The sequence below is a fragment of the Nannospalax galili genome, unplaced genomic scaffold, assembly GCF_000622305.1.
Source record: "Nannospalax galili isolate Female #2095 unplaced genomic scaffold, S.galili_v1.0 scaffold674, whole genome shotgun sequence".
NCBI lineage: Eukaryota > Metazoa > Chordata > Mammalia > Rodentia > Spalacidae > Nannospalax > Nannospalax galili.
The window spans coordinates 1,196,731-1,203,228 of record NW_008335202.1 but is presented as its reverse complement, the minus strand read 5'-3'; the positions used below and the strand labels follow the sequence as shown (position 1 = coordinate 1,203,228).

At 42.5% G+C, this 6,498-nt stretch overlaps 1 protein-coding gene across 1 annotated transcript in view; it reads right to left on the bottom strand.

Annotated features, from left to right (window-relative positions):
* Window positions 1-2,234, bottom strand: part of Lsmem1 (leucine rich single-pass membrane protein 1) — a 12,874-nt gene extending 10,640 nt beyond the window's left edge. Inside the window, exon 1 of the mRNA XM_008829795.1 lies at window positions 2,019-2,234. The gene's annotated coding sequence lies outside the window, so the exon portion shown is untranslated. The remainder of the gene's footprint in view (window positions 1-2,018) is intronic.
* Between the last annotated feature and the right edge of the window lie 4,264 nt (window positions 2,235-6,498).

The window sequence follows — 6,498 nt, the reverse complement described above, 5'->3', positions numbered from 1 at the left end:
TCTACTGGGACCAGAGAGGTAGCTCAGTGGTTAAGAGCACTGGCTGCTCTTGCAGAGGACCTGGGTTCAATTCCCAGCACGACACAGGTGTACTAACATACATCCAGGCAATACACACACACACACACACACACACACACACACACACACACACAAACCAGCAATTTACCAGTAATACCTACAACCTAGTGGTACTTTTGTAAAACATGCTCCCTGAGCCCTCACTAAAAAACACTGTGCACTCAGAAAGTCATGCACTAATTTTTTTTCAAGAATTAAAACTAAGGGACTGGAGAGATGGTTCAGCAGCTAAGAGCACTGACTGCTCTTACAAAGGGGAGGACCCAGGTTTGACACCCACATGGCAGCTAACAACCATCCATAACTTCAGTTCCAGGGGCTCCCATGCCTTCTTCTGACCTCTGCATGACACAGGTGCACTTACACAAATGCAGACAATACACTAGTACACATAAAACAAACATATATATATATGTACATATATATAGATAGATAGAAACTGAAACATGTATTTCCATTACCCTAAATTGTTAATTAGAAAGAACACTCAATGTCCTGCTTGTTTTATTTGAGAAATCATGGGGTACCTTAGAGACTATTATGGAATTTCAAACATACCTCACAAAGCAGTCCTAATAGAATGACTTGGCATGACAATAAAACTTAAAAAAAAAATAGCAGCAGCAGTAAAGTGCCTTAGAGATAAATCTATCCCTGGGTAAGCAAGCTACACCCTCAAAGTGTTGACTGATGCCTAGGCACAGATTTCTAAGCCATTCTTCTAGAAGCATCTTATATTTCATCATCTCTTTATACTTTATCCTAAACACTAAGTTGCATGTATCATGTCTTGGGATCTTTGTCTCCCACACAGCTTCTATTTTAGGCCTGGTGATGGATACAAGGTTCATTTCTGAACCTGATTTGATATCCTTGAGCTTCAGCTTCCCCTCAGGAATGTAACTGCTATTGCAGTTACAATATGTAACCTCTGAAGCCTAACCAGTGTTTACAAAGTAGACTAGCTAGAAAATCCTACCTAAAAGTGACTTCAGAGTAGTAGTCTAGCTAATCAAATTTACTAACCCCACATGTTCAAAAGGTGATTTAAGAAATATCTGAGAGAGAGAGAGAGAGACCAAGTAAATAATGAAATGCTCTGAAGACAATCTGTCCTTCACAGTGAACTAACTGTCAGTAGATGCAATTTCAATTTATTTTTTCATGTATTACAATGTGTAAACAGACAAGGAAAACTAGTAAACTGACTTATGTGACTCATGGCTATCAAGAGCCAGCAGATGGCTTGTAAGTGACCCTGCTAGTAAATGAATATGAGGTCACACGGCTTGAAACCCAGGATCCACAGCTGTTGACACCCAGTGGTTGCTATCTTTGGCAGCTCCAAATGAGGGCATCTGCGAACAGCCAACACGGCTGGCACTGAGTGTCACCATCAATTCTGAATCACACTAACTCAGCCCTCTTTCCAAACTCTGCTGTACAGATCTGCTTATTCACCAATGGCCAAAGCAGCACCTTTCTAACAAAAAGGACCCTTTCTAAAAACTCGAGATGAAACACGCAATTTGATTTAGAGCTCTACTAACAGTTGATCTTTTTGTCATCTATTATTTATCTACAAATAAATATTCTGACAATATAGCTGTCTCTAAAAAAAATCTATAACCCCCCAACACAGGTGTTGATATAAAACCACAAAATAATTTACAAGATATTGCTTGCCACAAAATCAGGATTGTTTGCAATAAGGCTTAATCTGTAGCTATGAAGATGCTTGTGGCGTGATTCACGATCATTTGTCCTTTAATTTCATTTCAGAGTCAATGCCTCTTCACAGTCAGGAAGCAATTTCTTAAATCAAGTTTAGATTATTACTATTAGAAGTCAAAAGCACAGAGCACATGCAACAAAACTCCCCAGAACCAAGAAACATAAATTGGTCTCAGTCAAGTAATAGCATGCAAATTACTTACAAAAATGTGTAGCTTTAACTGACCAGGAAGAGGCAACTAAGTATTCAGGAACTAAAACGACAAAACTTTCCACCAATTCTGTAGTTCTTTTGTGGTCTTCCTGTGGCTCACAAATGCTCCCAGGAGGCCCATAAGTCCAGCTCACAACTAGTGATCTATATTTAGTGTTGATTTAGCCAACAGTGTAAGAGTCCCAATAGACTTTCCCCATAATGGCTAGATTTTTAGAAATACGTTCCGATTTTTAGAAATACGTTCCTGAAAATTTGCTTTAAAACAACAAACCACCCAGCCTTGACTCAGTTGGCAACTGATGAGGTTCATACTACATTGAAGCTAAAGTCTGTATTTAGCTGAAGTGACTGGGTAAGCCGACACCACATTTCCAGCACTTCTGCTGTGGTATGCTCCTATGTATAAATACCCGGCAGAAGGCAGGAGCTGCCACGGCTGCAACTGATGTGTGGGGACTGACCAACCAGAGAGCTGCAGTAAACAGGGAGAATATGGTTGTGACATCACAACTGGGATAGCAGGTGTTAAGCCAGCTTTCCATGGCTATAACTAAGTTTCCAAGATGGGTCCACTTTTAAAAAGGAAAGATTCTATCAGCCCACTGTTTCACGTTTTGTCCAGGGTGCCTTAGCTACACTGCCTCAGATCGGTGGCAAGAGAAAACTTCATGGTAGAGGGTGTGGCAGAAGCAGCTGCTTGCCCAATCACAGCAACCAGAAAGTAAATAAAGGGCCAGATCCCAAGGCTGCCTTCAAGGCATACCAATGACCTGCCTTCCACCCAGCCCAACTCCTAAGGTACCCCCATCTCCCAGTGGTGCAGGCCACAGGCTACTGACCAAGCCGTCAACACCTGGCTGTGGGGAAACACTCAAGATCTAAACTATAGTAGGTCAGGAGCTCCTAGGGCCTTCAAATAGTGACCACAAGTGACTGAGTGGGAAGACTCATGGTTCCCAGCCCCAAACACTTTCTTCTGAGCATTGTCACATCTGCTTTTCAGGAATGCATCTTCTGCTTGTTTTCCTCAGACATACCAAGGAGTTTCTGTCCTCTGCTGTAGAAAGACTACAGTGAGAACTGCAGTCAGGAAGTGTGCCAGATCACAGGGGTGAACTGTCCCAGGATGCTGCTAGGCTGTGAACAGATCTGCAGTTCTCTAAAATCCTGTTTTCCTTGCCATGTCTGTCTGCACATTATCCATCCTCAAAACTTACACAGAGATGAAGCTTGACTCCAAATACTCCTTCACACCTGTCTGGATGAGACTGGGTCTAGTTAGAATCCTGACAATGACCTGGGCAGGGCAGGATGGCCCACTTTTTCTCTTGCGTATCTTGAGCTATAAGAAAACACCAACCCATGAATTCTCCATTCTGGGGACATTTTCAAGAATTTCGGGCTGGAGATGGCTCAGCAGTTAAGAGCACTGGTTGCTCTGCCAAAGGACCTGGGCTCAGTTTCCAGAACCCACATGGTGGCTAACAACCCCAGTTCCAGGGGATCCAATGCCCTCTTCTGACTGCCACAGACATTGCATGACATGGGTGCACTTGCATATGTACATTCTACAAAGCCATACAAATAAAATAATAAAATATTTGGGGCTGGAGAGATGCTCAGTGGTTAAGAGCACTGGTTGCTCTTCCACCTCTGTGTTCCCAGTACCCACATGGCCGCTCACACCTGTCTCTAACTATACTTCCAGGGGATCCAACACCCTCTTCTGCCCTCTGTGGGCATTGCACACATGGTGCAGTTACATATATGCAGGCAAAACACTCATACACATATAATAAAAATAAAAAAAATTTAAAAAGAATTTCTTGCTTTGTCTGTTAAACCGTGTGTCTAGGCATTTAGATTCAAGTCTTAGGAAATGTAATAATGTCACCTAGAGTCACAGATGTTGCTTCCAAACTAATTCTTGAACCAAAGAAATTGGGCAAGTAATCACTGATTGGCTGGCCAACCACACGGCAGCTCATTTTCAAGAAAACTCAAAGCATTCTTATACATGGAGCCCCCAGTAATCTTCACCTCTAGCAGTTACTCAGTAACTTCACAAAGTCCCCATTCTCTATAAATCCAACTAACTGCTTACTCCCAAACCTCAGTGAAAAGGGAGAAGAGGAATAAAAGCCACAAGAATGGAAATAGGAAGAAACAATACTGGAGTTCACTGAATGCTGAACAGGACAGGAAGCGTGTTTGCAGGCCGCTGCTAATGAGCTGACTGACCTGCAGATTCCACAGGTGTAGGGCCTGGAAACAAGAGTGAAGCATGGACTAAAGGCAGGTAACAATGTGAGCCACAGACAAAAGGCAGTAAGACTGGAGTGTTTAAAGAAATGCCCAGAAGGAAAAAGAAATTGGAAAGATGAGGCCTGGAGCTCATTTCAGGGGCTCGTCTCTCAGGCCCAGAACAAAGAAAATGGGGTTATGAAAAAAATTTAAAAATATTTCCTGATTGCCAAGCCCCCTAAGTGTAACACCATGTAACTGTTAGAATGCTAGACACAAAAAATAAAATTGTACCAAATCTCAACATTTCATGAACTGGAATGGATCATCTAAAAAATTAATACAATTATCCAAACATTTTAAATTCTGCATTGTTCCACATAGAATTTCATAAATCAAACGAGCTTTTCCATAAGACCTTAAAATAACTGACCCAAAAAACTGGAAGATGGCATACCACTTCAACAAGGAAGCAAACTATTAATAAAGACGAGAAGTTCAGAAAATATGGAATCCAACCTGAAAAGAAATCCCCAGGGTAACAGTGCTGTATATCAAGACAACAGCCAGCCCAGTAGATGAGAAACCAGTCTATAAGGAGACAAGCAGAGGACCAGAGTTCTACAAATCTGCTTTGGTATGTTTGGCAAGAATTGGTTGGTAGAGGTTTTTTTTTTTTTTTTTTTTTTTTTTTCATTGAATTTTTATGCATTTCATACAGAACATCTTGAACAATCTTAATCATCTTTATATCCCCTTTCCCACTGGCACTCTCCCATACCTCTGCACCCCCACCCCCACTGGAATTCATACATTCTGTCATTTGCCTTAAGATCTATTGTGTCAACTTAGTGTCCCCAGATGTTCCTCAATGAAAGTTCATCTACTGAGGTCTAGTCAGCCTATCAAGTCCCTCACTTTAGGAAGATCAGCTCTTCCTCGCCCAACCAGTATTTCTTCAGCTAAGACTGGGGTCTGCTGTCCATTTCCCCAGTTCTATGCTGGCTTTTTGTCTGCCTGAGTTTGCATGGTCTTGTGCATGCTGACACCATTGCTGTAAGTTCAAATGCACATGGCCCCAGGAGCCTGTAATGTACAGAGACATGTGAAAGCAAGATATATACTAGAAAATAACTGAAAGCAGTGTCTCCTGGCATGTGACCGAAGGATAATGGGAAAGGACAGAGCAAGCAGGCTTATTTCCCTGCCCTGAAGTACACATCTGCTTCACTGTCACGCCATCTCCAATGAAGCCCGTGTGAGATGCTCCGTGGGTTGAGGCTGGAACTTCAAGGAAGGTTGCCTCTTGGAATTGGTTGTGATAAGAAACATGCAGTGTACCTGGCACACTCTTACTTGCTATTAATTTTCTGTCACTATATCTTGGGCTTTCTGGGGGCCCAGAAGGCGCCTGGTGTCCTTGGCACCATTATCACTGCCTTTATTGAAACTGAAAGCAGTGTCTCCTGGCATGTGACCGAAGGATAATGGGAAAGGACAGAGCAAGCAGGCTTATTTCCCTGCCCTGAAGTACACATCTGCTTCACCTTGGTAAAAGTTCTTTTAAAACACGCATGGGGCTGGGGATAATGTTTGGCTTGAAATCCTAAGGACTTGATTTTGAATCCACAAACCACGTGGGCAAATCCCAGCACTGGGGAGGTAGAAAGAGGATCCTTGGGACTTTCTGGTAGGGCAACCTCTACTACTTGGTGAACACTGGGCCAGTGAGACTGTTTCATGACACCAGAGGTTGTCCTCTGGCACCTACATGTGTCCATGTACACAAACATGACAAAATGTACACACCTGAAACCGAGAATGTAGGGAAACACTACTGGCACTCTGCTTCCCATGACTCTAGCCTATTTGGAATGTAAGGTGACAACACACAAACTCAGTCTAGATTCCAATGTTTCCCATCACATTGTATCTGAGGGTTGGAAGTTCTAAGAGATGCCACAAGCAAGTACTGACTTGCCCCTAGGAGGGACATTGGATCTTCCAGTGTACTAGGATGCAGGAGAGGAGGAGTAATTTGGAAAAGATACCTGAAGTGATTCAAGTACTTCTACAAGTTGCCCAGCCCTGCTCTCTACAGCAAGGAAACTGAACAAACAAGTCTGTGTATCCTAAACTGTATGATGTTGGAGCTATGTAAATGAGCTTAAGCATTGTATTTTAATGCCTTGTAAAATGCTTACCACTTTCTATAAATAAGA